This window comes from Rhynchophorus ferrugineus, unplaced genomic scaffold, assembly GCF_030347505.1.
Source record: "Rhynchophorus ferrugineus isolate W39M unplaced genomic scaffold, kcgeb_rfMv2 rfM3, whole genome shotgun sequence".
Taxonomy (NCBI): domain Eukaryota; kingdom Metazoa; phylum Arthropoda; class Insecta; order Coleoptera; family Curculionidae; genus Rhynchophorus; species Rhynchophorus ferrugineus.
The window spans coordinates 48,970,573-48,990,135 of NW_027472582.1; the positions used below are offsets into that span (position 1 = coordinate 48,970,573).

General features: G+C 33.7%; 1 protein-coding gene across 2 annotated transcripts in view; it reads left to right on the forward strand.

The window, feature by feature from the left end:
• Ey (eyeless) overlaps window positions 1-19,563 on the forward strand; it is a 119,681-nt gene that overhangs the window by 45,967 nt on the left and 54,151 nt on the right. The gene's annotated exons all lie outside the window — the stretch shown is intronic.

Below are 19,563 nucleotides of genomic sequence, written 5' to 3' on the forward strand. Positions count from 1 at the left end.
ACTCGTTCAGTATAAAAGCCATTAAATTTGCTTTTTAATCACTAACTATAACATATAAGACATCGTAGAAATATGTTAGTTAATTGCTTTTATGGTGTAATTGTTAAAGAGTTTTGTTTCTCTAGTTCAGTTCGTCATATATCTATCAAATCACCTGGGCTAGGTAGCAGACTCCGGGGCCAGAAGCGCTCCTTATTTTCAATCATTGCTTCTTTATCCTTACTTTCCTTCATACGGGCTGCACCTTTACTTGACCTACCTACTGTCATATTAATTAAAATAACTGCGTAATTTATTGAGTAACTCAACAACACTTTATCTAATACTAGCGACCCGCCCCGGCTTCGCAAGGGTGCAATACTGATACTAAATTAAGTACACTACAGAAAAAATATGAACGTTGTATATAAAAACATAGCGGCCCGCTCCGACTTTGCACGGGCATAAAATATATATGCCTATGTCACTCAATGAAAACATGATTAAAATCGATCCAGTATTTTTGGTTCATTCATTACTGCCCTTGGCCTGCACGCATTAAATTTGGAGTAAAACAATTCCTCTACCCCTATACTTACTATGAAGATTTCCTGCTATCTTTGGAATATCTAAATTCATACAATTTTTATTACATTGCACATTTTTAAAAGCAAATTTTAAATTTGTAATATCTCCGAAAATATTTGTTTAATTTACATGCTGTATGTTTACAGCGTTTTTGCTAATTGCTAAATAAGCCTAAAAAAATAGGTTAATTTACGACATCATGTTAGAAACCTCTAAAATTAGCAATGTTGCCTTAGTATATTATGCATGTATTATACATATAAACCTTCCTCTTGAATCACTCTATCTATTGAAAAAAACCGCATCAAAATCCGTTGCGTAGTTTTAAAGATTTAAGCGCACATAGGGATATAGGGACAGAAAAGGCGACTTTGTTTTATACTATGTAGTGACTAAAAAGAGACAAATTAAATTTTTTTACAAAAAAATTGAACCGACTTCAAAAAATAAATAAGGATTTTTAACAAAAAAAAACATTTTAAAATATAATATGTACATATAATAATCGTTGTAATAACTAAATAAAAATAAACAAAAACCTTATTTAACCTATCTCGCATCTCTTGAGCCTCACGTGCTGTTTTTCTCCGTATAGTATATATACGTAACAGTATATCTGCAAGGAATTATTAATAAATGTAATGACTAATAAAACCTGATCAATTGTTATTCTAACTTTTTTTTTCATCAAATTTTGTTGTCTTAACACTATCTTTGTTATCATCTTGCCATAAGTGACCATTCAATTGGTAAATGGCCCCATTCTGAAATACCCATATCTCATCTAAATACACAAATTAAAATAATAAGTCTTCCTCGTTTTTTTTATTAAATGCGTTTAAATTGTTTTAAAGTATTTTAAAAGCAATGCGTGGAAATTCCGTTAGACCTTTTCGTGGGTTATATTTACACTATTTAAATCCTATATTACCAACAACGTATGAAGAGATGTTCTACATCCCTCAGAGAACTGCATATCTCTAAGCTTTCTATAGATACTTTCCAAGCTAACCGTTTTCTATAATCCAAGATTATATTTACATTTTTTGAGATATTTTAGTGATTGTGTCGTTCCTGTTCGAACTGTTTAAGAGACGCAATCTGTTCTGTTTGGTTTAGGCATTTTCAGAGTAGTAATAAGCAGCGATTTGATATTTATAAAAACAGGCAAAGCCGCAAAACGATATCTGCTGGTTTATAACCTGTAGTTATTATAACTAATATTTTGAAGAATGTTTTCGACGATTAACAACCAGACGACTTGTAGGCTGATTCGGTTACACATTCGAACGTATCAGATAATATTGTATCCCTTTTTAGCTAGAATAAATTGAGAAGGAAAATATTGTGTGGTCCTAAAAGGAATTTATAAATTGCGGCAATATATTAAACATCTTGATGACGTGAGTTCACTGTTATTTTGAATAGTCTATAGTTTAAGATACGACCATCAGTCAATTTTACACGTTAAATTTTCTGAAGAACAATATGATAAAATCCTATTTTAACTTTCCTTTGCAATGTGCCATCGGTTCGAGTGCCCTTAATGACTATCGAGCCACAATAAAAAAAAACACCCAACTTTTCCTGGTTGCCGATTTTTTCCAGGGAATAATTTCGAGGGGATCTGTCGCCCCATCCCCCCGTCCCGGTATCCTCCCCGTTCACTGCTACCCGTGTCGCTTAAGACCGTCTCGAAATGTGCTCGCCAAACTGGCGAAAAAAAGTGTTAGAATCGATTATCGTTCGCGACTGGATAGAGGCCGTTAAAATTCAAGACATTCGTTATTGATCCGTTTCGCCTCCATCTGTCGTTCTCATAACATCGACGGCGGACGACTAAACGGAACGGGAGGGGAACAGTCGGAGACGGCGGGGATCGCGATGGGCGGAGGGGAAGCGGGCGGAGGCTGGGGGGATTGGAGGAATTTCCGACTTGAGCAGCGCTCCTCATCAGTTTATGATATCGTGTGCCGATACGGTCCGAAAATAAATTCTGATGCCGCTGATGCGAAACGTTTACGTGCACCGACGTTCACGAGCCATCCCATATCCGATTCGAAATGAATAATTCGCGTTTATCATTTTGATCTTCCTGTAATTTTAGGAAATGTTATATCACATTTCTGTTTTCGGGAGATACAATTTGATGGTAATAGTTATTGTATGGCTTGATTTTTTGTAGACGGTTTAAGACATATTTAAGAACATTTTTGTTTATTTAATTCTTTATGGAGAGCTTTTTTTATTCGATGCATTAGACATACGGTAATAGATCAAGAATGCTTTTTGGAAGATATAATAGCACACTTTTTTCTGTATTATCATCAAATTTAGCTCTTGAAAAAAACATATTAATAGAATATTTTACTCTGTTATTACTTAATGAAGATATCTGCAGAAAACCATTATATTCTTGTGGAAGTTGTTGATGAGAACAGGGTTTTATTTTAGACTGCTCTTAAACTTCTACATCTCAGCCAGGATGTGTAGAGTAAAACAAAAAGTAGCTTACTCAACATTGAAGAGGCTTTTGGCTCTGCTTTTTAACTACTCTATACAAATAGAAAATGTGGGGGTTACTTTTGCCGATGACAGTGCGATACTTGTTATTGGAGAAAATAGAGAAAAAGTAACCAGAAAACTGCAACATTCAAGTAATAATGTAAATAAGTGGACCCAAGCATGCATAATAAAAGTCAACGAAAGTGAAACATTGCGTATTGCTTTCATCTGCAACATTATGCCAATATATATGAATAATTCTATAATCCCATACAATGACAATGCTAAGTACCTTGGAATGAATATTAACGCAAAACTTCATTGGAAAATTATCAAAAATGAATAGTATCAAAATGGACAGAAACGAACTGGAATTAAAATATAGAAAATGTATTAAGGAATTAACATTTAAATTATCCGTACAAAAAATTTGCTGCTATACAAGCAGATACCATAAAACATGTATAGACCTATGGAATTTATTTATGGGCATTGAAATATTTCAGAATAGAGTCCTGAGAGGAATTGTGGATGTACACAGATACTACAGCATTATTCGCACTGAGACCTTCAGATTCAAAGTATTACAGAAGAAATTAAGAGATTCGCAACAGGACAACAAGACAAGTCCTTAAATTCTTATTCAACACTGAATTAGGTTGCAGACTCAAGAGAACCAAACCGTGTGATTTTATATAATTATATAGTGAAGTACACTAAGTGGAAAAAATACTGAAAAGGATTACTCACTTTTCTTAGAGACTAACTAAGCGTCAATGGGTAGTATACAATATATAAATACTTAGTTTTTAGATAGTTCAGTCCCAACCTTCGTAGGGTGAAGACGTATTTTCAATACGGTCCAAGCTATAAAAAGATACCTTTCTTTAAAAAAAAACAGTATTTTATTACGGTTATTTAAGTGAGTGTTAAAAACGCATAACAGATGCGGCTATCCGTCTCTCAGTGGACCTAAAGTGTAGTGAATACGTGTTTACGTGACCAGACAAAAGGACTGCATCTCATTTTTATTAGTGTTTTAAAATTATTTCATCTTATTTTACAACAGTCCTTTTGAAATTCATTTATAGTATTTTTGGTCAAAAACTAGTGCTAAAATAACGTAAGTGAAAAATGAAGTGCGTGAAATAAACAATGTATTTATTTTATTTTTTTATCCTCTGGAAGTAAATTAAATAAAATAATAAAAATTAAAAAATGGCAAACCATAGCGATTCAACCAAATCACCTGCACACTTTGATATAAGATTAGAACAAACAGCAATAACGCAAACTCCACCATCAGAATGGACTACAGTCATTAACAAAAAACGACTGAGAAGTCCAGAAGAAGAAATCGCGAGGAAACAAACAAGAATCAGTGACTATTGGTTACAGAAACCGATAGAGACAAAAAACAGTTTTAGCAACCTGTCGGAAGAAATTGAAGAGAACATACAACCAAGCCCTGAAAAAGTTGTTCCCAAACCACCACCAATAACAGTCTATAAGGTAGGAATAATAAAAAACATCCATGACTTATTGAAAACCATTACTACGAACTACACAATTAAAACGGTGAGCTATGAAACAATTAAAATCCAATTGTTCGAAGCGGATCACTTTAAAGTTCTTATAAAAGAATTAGATGAAAGAAACACCCAATACCATACATTCAGGCCAAAATCCGAGAGAACATTTAAATTCGTGTTAAAAGGATTACATCACGGGACGGACTTTAACACCATCAAGGTAGCACTAGCTGAAAAAGGTCACGAGGTCGTAAATATTCAGAATATACGATATCACACGACAAAAAAACCTCTGCCTATGTTTTATATAGATATAAAACCTAATGGAAATAATAAGGCGGTGTATGAAATCACCAAATTGGAAAATAATATTATTAAATGCGAACCACCACATATAAAAAGAATTATACCACAATGCACAAGGTGTCAAGCGCACGGGCACACAAAGACTTACTGTCGCAAATCATATAGATGCGTAAAATGTGTAGGAGAACATAAGACAGGAGATTGTACTCGTAAAGTTCGCGATGAAAAAGTGAAATGTGCTAACTGTAACGGAAATCATCCAGCGAACTACAAGGGTTGCGCAGTTCACAAGCAACTACAACAGAAACTCTATCCTACCTTAAGGGAAAAAAGGCATCAACATATGATATTATTTCATTATGATATATATCTTCATTATCATACAAATCACCCTGATGATAAAGCACATGGAGGTAGAGAAATAATAATTCGAAATGATATAAAAACATTTCGAAAAAGAAAAATTCCGCAAAGACTACCTGCAAGCCACCAGTATAACCATAGAGGAAGCCCAGGGACCATTAACAATTTCTGCGATTTATTGCCCACCCAAACATAACAACAAGGCAGAACAATTTCAAGAATTCTTCAGTACGCTAGGTAATAGATTTATAGCAGGAGGAGATTATAATGCAAAACATTTAATGTGGGGTTCTAGAATAATAACCTCAAAAGGTAGAGAACTACTCAAAGCCATAAGGATAAATAACTTACAACATATCTCTGCTGGTGAACCAACATATTGGCCTTCAGACAGAAATAAAAAACCAGATACAATAGATTTCTGTATTACAAAAAATATTGATCCAAAAAAGTGTCAGGCAGAATCATGTTTCGACCTGTCTTCTGATCATTCACCAATAATAGTAACAATTTCTTCAAAAATTACCATCAAAGATAAACCCCCTTCTCTGTGCAATAATAGAACTAACTGGCCCTCATTTAGAGAAAACCTCATTTAGAGACCAAAATATCTCTCTAAACTTACCGTTACAAACTGAAATAGATATAGAAATAGCAGCAATAAATCTTACAAAAAATATACAGGAGGCAATATATTCCGCGACTCCCAACAGTGAAACATTTCCAAGAAAAAATACACATATATCATGTACAATACAGAAAAAGATAGCAGAAAAAAGAAAGTTACGACGAAATTGGCAACAGCAAAGGCTGAAGAGAATAAAAGAAAATGTAATAGGGCCATAAAAGAGCTGAGAGATCTAATCCAAATTGAACAAAACCAAGACATTCAAGAATACCTAGAAAACTTGACATCAACTGAGACTACAGACTATTCGTTGTGGAAAGCAACAAAAAAGCTTAGGAGATCCCAGCAGCATAACCCACCTATTAAAACAAGCGAAAATAATTGGGCGAGAAGCAATAAAGAGAAGGCCGACATTTTCTCAAAACACTTAAAAAATGTTTTTAAACCTTTCCAGTCTCAGCTACATAAAGATGACGAAAATAAAATTACTAACTTTCTAGATTCGCCATTTCAAATGGATTTACCGCACGAGAAATTAACGGTCAAAAAAGTTAAACATACAATAATGAGAGAGATTAATATTAAAAAAGCTCCTGGTTATGACTTAATCAGTTGTCGTTCGACCTTCGTAGAGTAAAGACGTGTTTGGAGCGACGGTCAGTGTAATAAATTTGAAAGTGTACTACCTGTGCCACAAATGCGATTTTAAAAAATAAGTAAAAACCGTGACGACAATAACAGTGTTAAAACTGCGCGTTAAATGTTTAGTGAAAATGTGTTTAAAACGATGGTCACTGTAATAAAGTAACAAAGGTAAAATTTTGGGGGCTGTTAAGGGTCGGAGGTGCATCATCTGTACCACAAATGCGGCGTTATAACGGTTCTGAAACAAATACCGGTACTGAAATTTTTGTAAAAACGTGAATTAAACTATTCATTAAATAAAAATGATTGATAGAGAGAACCAGAGACTAAATGAGATGGAAACACAATCCTCAACGTCAGGTGAAGCTCATCTGGCACAACAGAATCAAATCTTTTGTCAAGAAAACCATAAGAGAACGCAAAATGAGCAAGCTCTCTATAATGCGTATATTAACGAAAAAACAGCCCGACGGAATCTGGAAATTGCACTAACAAATATGCAAAAACAATTAGATGCACTACAACTCCTAATAAAAAACCAAAACACATACAATCCAACTAGCATTCCCGTAGTGAACCAGTGCACTGAAAACAAATTGCCTGTAAACTATGAAACAGACGAGGAAGAATTGCAAAAAGAAGTAGGCTGGATAACAGTTAAAAGAAATAAGAAACGAAAAGCAAACTATACACCTGAAGCTTCACCACAACAACCAAAAACCATTAAAGCACAAGAATTGAATAAAGAAATAAAAGTGCCGAGACCACCTCCAATTATAGTAAGTAATGTCACAGACTTTGACTTGCTATATGAAACAATGAAAACAAATAATATACTATTTAGAGCAACAACATTAAACAATGGACAAATCAAATTAAACGCCGAATGTCGTAAAACTTTTACGAAAATTGCTGAGTGCTTGGAATTCCTAAAATTACAATGGCACTCGTATGAAGATAAGCAAACCAGAGACATTAAAGTAATGGCAAGAGGGCTTCCACCGACAGCTAAAACTACTAAAATAGTGGAAGAGTTAATAAAAAATGGACTTAAATGTACTGACGTCACAAATATCCTGAAAAAAGAACGAAATAAAAATAACAATGGAGAAATAGTTGTCCAGAAGAAGCCTTTACCACTGTTTATGTTATCATTCCAACATAACACGGACATAAAAGCAATTTATGAAATTAAACAAATTCTAGGAGTCGAAGTAAAAATAGAACCTCTTAGAAAGGCAAATCTTGTGCCACAGTGCAAGAGATGCCAATTACATGGACACACACAAAAATTCTGTAAAAGGGAACCAAGGTGTGTAAAATGCTCAGGAAAACACATCACGGGAGAATGCAAAAAACCCAAAGGAACAAAAGCGAAATGTGCGAATTGCAATGAAGCGCATCCAGCAAGCTACAGAGGATGCGTAGTTGCGAAAACATTCCAAGAGAGAAGAAATAAAATCAGTCAGGCTAAAGAGCAAAAAACAGTGACTCAAAATAAACAACCAAAAATGTACAACGAAGTCAACGATGAAATGACCTATGCTCAAAGCATAAACCAAACCGCTCAAAAAGAAACAAAAAAAGAAGACGTTACAACCAACGAACTGCTATTGAAACTTATAGCAAAGCTGGACAACCAGGAAAAGATTATTGAATCGTTTTCTGAAAGATTACTTAAACTCGAAAACAATAGGGCGGTGGCCTCAAGAACTAAAAATGGCAAGTAAAGACATCCGCATCGCAATTTGGAATGCTAATGGGATTCAGAAACATCACGCTGACCTACAAGTATTCCTAGAATTGCAAAAAATAGATATTTGCTTAATATCTGAAACCCATTTGACAAAGGAATCCTTTATTAAATTTAGAGGATATCACTTTTACCACACCATTCATCCAGCTAACACAGCAAGAGGAGGAAGTGCAATAATAATAAAAAATAATATATGCCATCATCAAGAACCCGGACTCAGTTTAGCAGAAAATCAGGTAACGGCAGTAACTGTTATATCTAGCAAATACAGGGTTACATTAGCTTCCATATATAGCCCTCCAAGATACAACCAAAAAAAAGAAAATTACTTGAATGTTCTAAACAACCTAGGAGAAAAATTTATAATCGGTGGTGATTTCAATGCTAAAAATACAAGATGGGGATCTAGAATGACGACAACTAAAGGTAATGAATTACATAAAGCAGCTGCTGAGCTAGGGTGCAGTTACATGTCGACAGGAAAACCAACTTATTGGCCTACCGATCCAGAGAAAACTCCAGACCTGTTAGACTTCTTTATAGCTAGAAACATAACCACTAACTACATGGAAGTTGAAGAAAATTTTGACTTAAGTTCAGATCACACACCTGTGATTTTGACGCTGAGTGAAAACATTATAAGAAAACAACAAAATCCAACATTAACCAACAAGAGGACAGACTGGGAAGGATTTGTTGAAGAAATAAACAATCGAATTCAACTAAATGTTCCCCTTAAGACAGAAGACCAATTAAATTATGAAACCGAAAAATTCGTTGCAGACATCCAACAGGCTGCTTGGAATAACACTCCAGAAATTAAAACTTCAACCAAAGGAATAAATTACCCGAAAGAAATCAAGGAAATGGTAGCTGAAAAACGAAAACTACGGAAAAAATGGCAGCAAAATAGAACACCTGAAAATAAGAATATCTTAAACAACATAACACAAAGGTTGAAGAGGGAAATTTTGGAAATTAAAAACAATTCCATAAATAACTATCTACGAAATTTAACAGACGACAAGAACACAGACTATTCGCTCTGGAAAGCCACTAAATACCTAAAACGATCCTGTCTACATAGTCCTCCGATAAGAAACATGCATGGAAGTTGGGCACGCAGCAACCTGGAGAAAGCAGAAGCATTCGCTGACCATTTAGAGAAAACTTTCAAACCAAACGAAAGTGAAATTGAACATACTTTACCGGACATAGACGGCGAAAATTCGACAATTCAATTAACAACTCCGAAAGAAGTCACCAACGTTATTAAAACAAACATCAAGCCAAATAAATCACCAGGCTATGATTTAATAACAGGGCAATTGCTGCACAATCTGCCAAGAAAGGGTATTATAAAGCTCACTAACTTAATCAATGCAGCATTTCGACTGAAATATGTCCCAGACGTTTGGAAAATGGCTGAAATAATAATGGTTCCAAAACCTGGAAAATCACCAAATGATATAAAAGCTTATCGACCTATCTCACTGTTACCGATGATAGCTAAGGTATTTGAAAAGCTCCTCTTGAAAAGATTAAAACCAATTATAGAGAGAAAAAACCTAATACCAACACACCAGTTTGGGTTTATTACCAAACATTCAACGATTGATCAAGTGCATAGAATAACAGATGTTATTGAAAAAGCCTATGAAGATAATAAAGTATGCTCAGCTGTATTCTTAGATGTAGCACAAGCTTTCGACAAGGTATGGCACAAAGGCCTCGTCCATAAGCTACAGAAAATATTACCGAAGCAACACACCGAACTATTAAAATCCTACATCACAGCCAGAATGTTTAGAGTGAAACAAGAGGAAGCTTACTCTACAATAAAAGAAGCTAAAGCAGGTGTACCACAAGGAAGTGTACTGGGGCCAATTCTGTACCTACTTTACACATGTGATATACCACAAATCGAAAACATTACAATGGCTACATTTGCTGATGATACTGCTATTCTTGCTGTCGGAAACAATAGCGAAGATGCAACCAGAAACCTACAACAGGCTACTGACGCTATAAATAAATGGACCCAAATCTGGAAAATACAAATTAACCAAAACAAATCTGTGCATGTTCAATTCACCTATAAACAGGCCGCGCTTACACCATTGACCATAAACCACACTGTCATACCATACAGCAATAATGCTAAGTATCTCGGAATGACACTTGATGCAAAACTACGGTGGAAGGAACATGTCAAAAAGAAAAGAAAAGAACTTGAGTTAAAATATAGAAAAATGTATTGGCTAATTGGAAGAAAATCTCAATTAACTATACATAATAAATTACTTCTATATAAACAAATATTAAAACCTATATGGACATACGGAATACAATTATGGGGATGTTCCGCAAAAAGCAACATAAATCTAATACAAGTTTTCCAGAACAAAGTCCTAAGAAGCATCGTAGGTGCACCCAGATATTACCGGACCATTTATTTACATCGAGATCTTCAGATACCGACTGTCAATCAAGAAATTAAAAGAATTGCAAAGAGACATGAGGAGAGACTTCACTCTCATGTTAATTTCGAAGTATTACAACTCTTGGACAACACCAAAACCGGACGCAGACTCAAAAGGACCAAACCATTTGAACTTGTGTAGTGTGTTGTAGTGTAGTGCAGTGAGGTGCATTAGAAAAAACTCAAAGTGTTAAAACAATTATTATTATGTTAGAGACTATGTAGGACTGATGAGTCCTATTAGATATATACCTAGATTTAAGCTATTATAAGGACAAATTGTAGGTTAGTCGGCAACGACTAGTAACAATGTATATAATTATAAAAAAAAAAAAAAAAAAAAAAAAAAAAAAAATGACTTAATTACTGGCAAAATTTTAAAAGAACTATCAGAAAAGGCTATAAAACTATTAACATATATATTTAATGCTATGCTACAAATTAATTACTTCCCTAGTATCTGGAAAGTAGCTAAAATATTAATGATACTTAAACCAGGAAAAATACCAGAAGATGTGACCTCCTACCGACCTATAAGTTTATTACCAATAATCTCGAAAGTTTTCGAGAAATTATACATAAAAAACTAAACTATATAATAGAAAAAAGAAAAATTATTCCAGAACATCAGTTTGGCTTTCGCAATAAGCATGGGACTATAGAACAAGTGCATAGACTTGTAAACCAAATAAACGCTGACCTAAATGCCAAAAGATATTGTTCGGCTGCTTTCCTAGACATATCTTAGGCTTTTGACAAAGTATGGCATACGGGCTTACAGGTTAAACTAAAGAAACTTCTCCCTCATCCGGACTATCAGTTACTGAAATCGTATCTCACTGACAGATATTTTATTGTAAATCAAGGCGATGAACATACCGAATTAAATCCCATATATTCAGGAGTTCCGTAAGGTAGTGTACTGGGTCCAGTACTGTATCTTCTGTATACGGCTGATCTGCCCACCACAAAAATAACTACTGTGGCAACATATGCAGACGATACAGCAATCTTAGCATCCCATGAAGATCCAGTCACAGCATCAATAAACCTACAAACCCACCTGGAGCAAATACAATTATGGTTGAAGACATGGCGCATTAAAGCCAATGAATCAAAATCCACGCATATAACGTTTACCCTGCGTAGAAGAACATGTCCACCGGTAAATATCAATCATCGTCAACTCCCCCAAGCAGAGCATGTTAAATATCTTGGTATGCATTTAGATCGACGCATAACCTGGAAGAAGCACATACTCTCTAAACGGAAACAACTAGGACTAAAATTATATCAAATGTATTGGCTCATTGGGCGCAAATCCAAGTTATCATTAGATAACAAGGTATTGCTGTATGAGTCTATACTCAAGCCCATTTGGACATATGGAATTCAACTATGGGGTACCGCTAGCAAATATATCCATCATTCAACGGTTCCAAAATAAGGTGTTGCGTGCCATTGTTGATGCTCCATACTATATTTCAAATAAAGTGATACAACGCGATATTCCTCTAGAACCTATAACGAGTGTAATCCAACGTGTTTGTGTGAAGTACTTCGAAAGAGTGTCAGTGCATCCCAATGTACTCGCTAACCAGCTAAATATGCGACGTGATAGTGAAGTGCGTAGACTAAAACGTTTAACACCACCAGATCTGATTACTGGACATATGTAGAGTTTAGAATAATCATTAGAATAAGGCTAATTAATTAAGATAATATTTTATACAGAAGATTGCTTAATGAAGTGATTTTCTACATGGCATGTATATATAATATAAACAGAAGAAATACTTATTGCCAATAGGGCAGATTGTGGACTCACGAAGAGTAATAAAAAAAAAGTTTTTAGATACTGTAAACACAAATTGCAAGTTAGTCAGCAGCGACTAGTAATAACATATTGATAAATCAAAAAATCAAACGAGTTTGTGTGCCATTTCAGATAATTTGAGAAATGTTGTTTTATCGCTTTTTTAGTGGCAATGGCAAAAATTGATGTTCTGTGTTAATGACAAAAGCCTAAGAAATCGAAACTAATAAAAAAATATGCAGGCTGCGAAGCTACCGCTTACGAATAGTGCCAGATTAAGCTTGATGCTATGCTTGATGCCCTAAGTAATCCATGCCTGTGGAACCCCGCCTCCCCTTCTAACCATAAGTAAACTGGTATCGCTTTGTTTATCTTACTATATATATTTTTGGTGATATTTCTGGTACCCCCCTAGACGTGATTCCCTAAGCTTAATTCCCAATTGCTTAATTTGCTTATAGGCTAATCCGGCACTAGCTATAAACCTATAATAACTTTTTATTTTGACCTACAATAAATTATATTCACTTTTGTCTGAGTCACTTTGTCACCGAAGTTTTCCATCACTCAGCTCGGATTGTTTAAGATCCAGATGGACAGATGGTAGTTGACAACTTTTTCTTTAATAAGTAGGGTAATAAGGTGTGGTGTGATATTGAAATAGAATGATACAAGCTAGGTATAATCATAAACGTAATTATATTTTAAATGAAAGACCGATATACGTTATAGAATGTGATTAATACACTATTGGATACTCGATCTGATATGATATGACGAGCGATATGTTTACATTAGAAGGATCTCGTTTACATTAAGATAGCCTTGAATGGGCAGTCTCTACCTTCGCTTCAATAAATCGCCACTTCTTTCCGTGGAATAAAATAGTTTTCTGATAATATAATATAATTAACGTCGTTAAATGTCGCGTTAATGTCGTTTCATTTACGTTAGCATAGTAATAGAGGCAAAAAGACACATTATCGATAAAGATTATTTTTAAGTTAAAATTGCGGTTCTCTATACACGCTTCAAAATTCAGTCAGCGGGCAAACGGCGTTCTCCTTGCCTATTAGTACATTTTCCTGATAAATCAATCTAAAGCTTTATTAATCATTGATAAAAATGTATCAGCATTGAACGTTTTATTTATGCAACTGCTGATTCAGTACATTTGACAAAATATATGCAGATCAATTAAAAGACTAACAATGAGAAATTGAAAGCATAATTAAATAAAACAGTCATATTTCATGATATTTAAATAGTTACATTTTACAAAATAGTTAAGCTTAATTTATCTCAATTAATTTTGGTCAAATTCAATTATTACTGTTAATTAAAATATCTAACATTTTATAATATTATACATACTAATCGACATAGAATATTGTAATAGCTTAAGGAAAATTAACCTAACATTTTGTATAAACGGTCCCTTTATTATTATATTTTTGATGAATACTAAATTCAACGAATTGAAAGGTTTATTTAATATTGTTTAGTTTTAAAATGAAATGATCTTTAATCTATAATTTAATCATAATTTGGTCTATAAATAATCATAATTTGGTTCGTGAGCCATCCCATACCGATATCCAATTGCAAATGAATAATTCGCATTTATCATTTTGATCTTCCAGCAATTTTTGGAAATGTTATATAAAAATTTTGTTTTTGCAGTTACAATTTAAGAAAATCGAATACAATTCGATCCTAAAAGTTATCATACGGCTTGATTTTTTTTGGATATATTTTAAGAAGATGTTATTTTGTAAAAGTTATTGTTTATATCCAAGTTCTAGCTGGATAGCAACAGGTGGCTCCATGTAATTAACTGTTCATAGCTATTTCTTTATTTGATAGATTATACATACAAAAATATATCACGAGTATCCTACAATAATATAATTTCTTGCTGCATTATCATTAAATTACATTTTTAAATAAGTGTATTTATAAGATATTTTACTCCATTATTATTTAATGATTAAACTACAGAAAATCAGCGAGTTCTTGTTAAAATTGCTGTATTTGAAACGTATTGTAAATGTTTATTTCAATTTGGAAATTGGGTGTCACTTTAATTGAAATCAAGAGATGTTGCAAAATAGTTTTACATATACTTTAATAGAAAAAACTTAAAACTCCAAGCTGGTGAGAAATGAACGATGCATGACGATGAACTGTATCAGCAAAATTAATTTTATTTGAATAATCTATATATGCTATTACGTATGCGACACGATTTTACGAGCATTGGGTTTGTATTGCCTGGTGTTCGATACGTGGCAATGTCCGTTAACATAGTCATTCATCCAAAAAAGCACCTCATCGATAAAAATTATATTTAGACCAAAATTAGGGTTTTCCTCAAAGCGCCCCAAAGTCCAGTCGGCGAACAAACAGCCTTGTCTATGGTTATTAGTATGTTTTTCCTCTTTAATTAACAATGTGTTATAATAGTAACCGAGTTTTGTTTGAGATTTTCACTAAAGATACTCTATTAATGAAAACCTATCAGCATTCAACATTTTATTAATAACTATTAATTTAGTACATTTGACGAAGCATATCCAAAAAGTTCGAGAATGGGAATTTGGAAAAAATATCAAATAAACCATCATATTTCGTTAAATTAAGATACCTAAATCTTGCAAACAATAAATTCAATTCATCTCAATCGATTTCGGCTAATTTGAATTATTATCAATTAAGATATCTAATATTTACATATTACTGTACATACTGATCAGTCTATATACTATTCAATAACATTTGAATCATCAGTTAGTCTAAGCTTTCTATATGGTCTCTTGATTTTTATAATGCTTGATCAAAACGTAATTCAATAAATTGACTGATTTATGTAATAATTTTAGTTACGCAATAAAATCCTCAATCACTATACAATACCTCTCGAACTTATTTGTCCTTTTATTTTTTATTTATATCCTAGTAAATTATCGTTTTCCAATTCGGCTACCCCGTAACTAGCTTAGACCTAAGATATAAGACCCTTTCAAACCGAATATCATTAAATTTCTTATGGAATTTACTTGGTGTTATAACAAGGTAGTGTTATATTTTTTAGTCATTGGATTTGTAATATATTCGGTTAAACAATAGCAATGAAAAATTAATTTGAATTAAACTTTTACATTTTTTAAAATACTATTGAATTTGAATTCTGATACCCATTGTTCGATTATAATTCTGTATTGAATTCGACCATATGTAACTTTTCTGCAGGTTTTACAAGTTCTTCGTCTATTTCTTGTATTCTACGCATTGTCGTTTCTATCTTGCTATGCTTGATCATATTATTACATTTCTGTTATCAATATGTTCCTTGGCGGCTCTTCATTTTATTAACAAGTTTAATGTCTTTTTTAGTTTTCAACAGATCATAATTCTGTTGATAACAATACACTCATAGTTTATCAAAACACGAACAAATACTTCATTTATCATAGTATATATAAAAATACTAAAAGCTGATTTTCTATTAATTGCATTTCAAAAATAATGCAGTATTCTATTCTATAGTTCATTTTTATAATCAATTTCATTTATTTTTCTACATAAAAATTTAGCAGGAATTTATGAAATCAACGCAAACTATTTTTAACAAAATATAATATGTTGTTAAGATAAAACGCTTTAGGGTTTTTATATGATGGTGTATAGTTTAATATATGCTTTGTAAATACAGACATCAACAAAGATGGGTTAAGTATAATACAATACAATTTTTAATTCCAAGTGACTGAACCTGGTCGCGCTTGACTTCTGGTGTAAGTACGTTCTAATGGTTGACTTCACTTTGTATCCCTGATTTCAAAGATGTTGGTAGGCGTTATGTATCTTTTCCGCTGTTGAGAATATTGGGTTGTTTTTCGGTCTCAATAGTTTCCCTTATGATCTTTTTCGATTTATGAATTACGTTGGATATTGCTTTTAAGTTATCAAAATCAATCTTGTACGAAATAATTCTTCTATGTTGTACTACGATGTTTTTTCTATTTTATTCACTGCATTGTGATGTTCCTCCCTTCCTATCTTCTATTTGGTTGTCTTATGTAAACCTTTTCGCAGCCTTCACAAGGAATTTTGTATACTCCGAGATCTTCTAGAACAACTTTAATTTTTGGAGTTGGTAGGCTTGAATTAATCTCTTTGTCGGCTTTAAATAATGTTTCTATGTTGTGGTTTTAAGGATTCGACAGAGTTTTCTATCGTATGTGTTAATTTCTGGTATACTTGAGTACCCAAGCACTACATTTCTTGTTCGTATATTAAAACATCCAAGAATGGGAGTTTGTTTTCCTTTTCGATCTCCATTGTGAATTGGATCTTGCGATGATTTTTTAAAAATGCTTGTGAAATCATTCTTTTAAAGTTTCTAAAGCTTTTTGTCCATGCGTTCATATAACGAAAGTACCGTCCACATATCTGAGTAATAGAAGAAGTTTATGGTTGACTGCATTTATTGCTTTTACTTCTAGAGCCTCTATAAATAAATTTGTTATGACAGATGATAAAGATAAACCCACCGGTGCTCCTCTCATTTGTTTGTGTCTTGTTTGTTGTTTGTTGGGATGTATGCGAGATCATCTAGAAGAGTCATCTAGAATTATCTCTTCGCCTTTCCGATCGATATACGGTTGCGTTTGCTTTTTCTATTGGGATGTTTTGGTTGTAGGGTAAAACACGTAGGGCCTTTATTTATTCACTCGATAAACATGTCCTGTTTTATAACCTCGGCCATATTTTCAGATAGTATGTAGTGGGCGAAACCCAAGTTAACTGAGAAAGACTGAAGTGCGAATATTAAAAAATATTCTGGATAGATAACATTAATCTATCGCAATAAAATTCACAGCAGAACTCAACACTTACTTTAGGAATACTGTTTCGATAAAACAGTACGACGGGAGCTCCACAAACCTAACATTCATGGAAGAGCTGAAATAATGAAACCCTTTATAATGAACGCTCGCTGCGAAAGAAGTGGCGCAACCATCATAAAATCTGGTCACTTGATTGAAAGAATATGGTTTGGTCGGATGAATCATCGTTTACATTGTGTACTACGAATAGCTGGGATATTGTATGATTCGCTTTGATTTGAGCGCTACTACTGTGATAGCTGGTCCTCTCATTCAAACGCTGGATTACCGGGAATGAATATATCGATATCCTCAATGATGAAGTTCTTACTATCACTAACATATTGCTACCAAACACCGCCATATTCCAAGATGATAATGCGCCCATACACATAGCCGAAACACGCACCTTCCCTGCTCAGCACTACGGCCAGATCTCAACATAATTCAACCTAATTACAGCAGAGAGTAAGAAGTAAATTTCTATCTCTAACATCAGTGAAGCAAATGATGGATGTATTGGTATAAGAATAGGACAATATTCTATTGAAAACTATTCAGACAATCTACGAATCTATTCCACGAAGAATTGCATCTGTTAGGCACCAACACGTTACACCAAAAAAAGCATATATATATATATATATATATATATATATATATATATATATCCTACGATGATATTTTAAATCAACCCTCCTCATCTTAACTCATAACGGGAACATTTTTGCAAAGAGTTTCGAAACTCCCTCCCCGTCATCTCCGCCCCATCCGGCTCGACACATACAATTCCGAATATCGGTGTTCCACTATCGCTTTCCGTGGAAAATCGTTTCCATTTTCCGGCGTTTCCGCAGCGGCGCGTCCTCCCTTAATTGAATTAAAAGCCGTTATCAGTGGCACTTCGTCCAATGCCTGCGTGTAACGAACGGTCGGGGAACATCGGCAGCGGAACGTGGAGGAACAGAAGAGGGACGAAGGCGGCGGCGGTGGCGTGGGCGGCGGATACGGTGGGGGACTGTCGGGGGGCGAAAAACGTCGGGGAAACGGGACCGGAGGAGATTTTGAGGGTTGGTTGCGAATTCGGCGTGCGGGGGTGCCTTCGGCGCCGTTTTAAAGTTGATTTGGTTCGCTTCACTGGCTGCGAGATCCTCCAATCAATGCGGTTCATTCCCGTGCAGCCGAAAAAAAAAGATAATGCGACTATATTTGGACGACTTTCAGTCACATTGCGTCTGTTTCCTGTCCCGTTCATATAGTGCGTATCTTTAATTTATCAGTTTTCTGCTCTATAAGATTGCAAATTTACTTTAACTTAATAAAGTTCATTTTAAAACATAAAATAATAGAAAATGAATACGTGTTTTTTTTACATATAATAGTTGGCCAGTCATTGAAGCTTAAAAGTGTTTATAACATAATAACTTTTCGTTTGTTGTAAAGAATGTTTCTTTATTCATCAGGATCGTTAATAGTGCTTAAATGCATACAACACGAAACTATTATAATGAAATTAACAAATTATTATATATGTATAAAATATTAAACATAAAGTAAAATCGATTATTACAAATAATCCTTGAAGAAAATAAACTTATTCTTAAAAAAAATCTTAAACACTATTTAAAATAATGACATTATAATGCTATATTTTAAAACCTTCTAATATAACTAGGTATTAACTAGTTTTATTGGTTACATTATTGGGTATATATCAAAACTCTTCATTATTCGTAAGATTTGTATTTACTACTTAAAACATAAATATTTATTTTACAGTTTTATATTACAAGGATCGTTACTTAAAATATAATTGTCACGAAATTCCTCCAAAACCTTAAATTGAAGTGGCCAAAGTTTAGTTAATAAAGTATTCAGAAAATTGACGCCAGCAAAATAAAATGACTTCTGATCAACACAATCAGAAAAGTCTTAACATGAAAACATCATGGTAAAATATAGTATTTGGTTTCTCTAAATAAAGTTCAAATAAAATCGACGATATCTGATATTCCCTGATGACAGAGATATATGCGCTGAAAAATATGTTGAGACTTCGTGTATTCTTCAT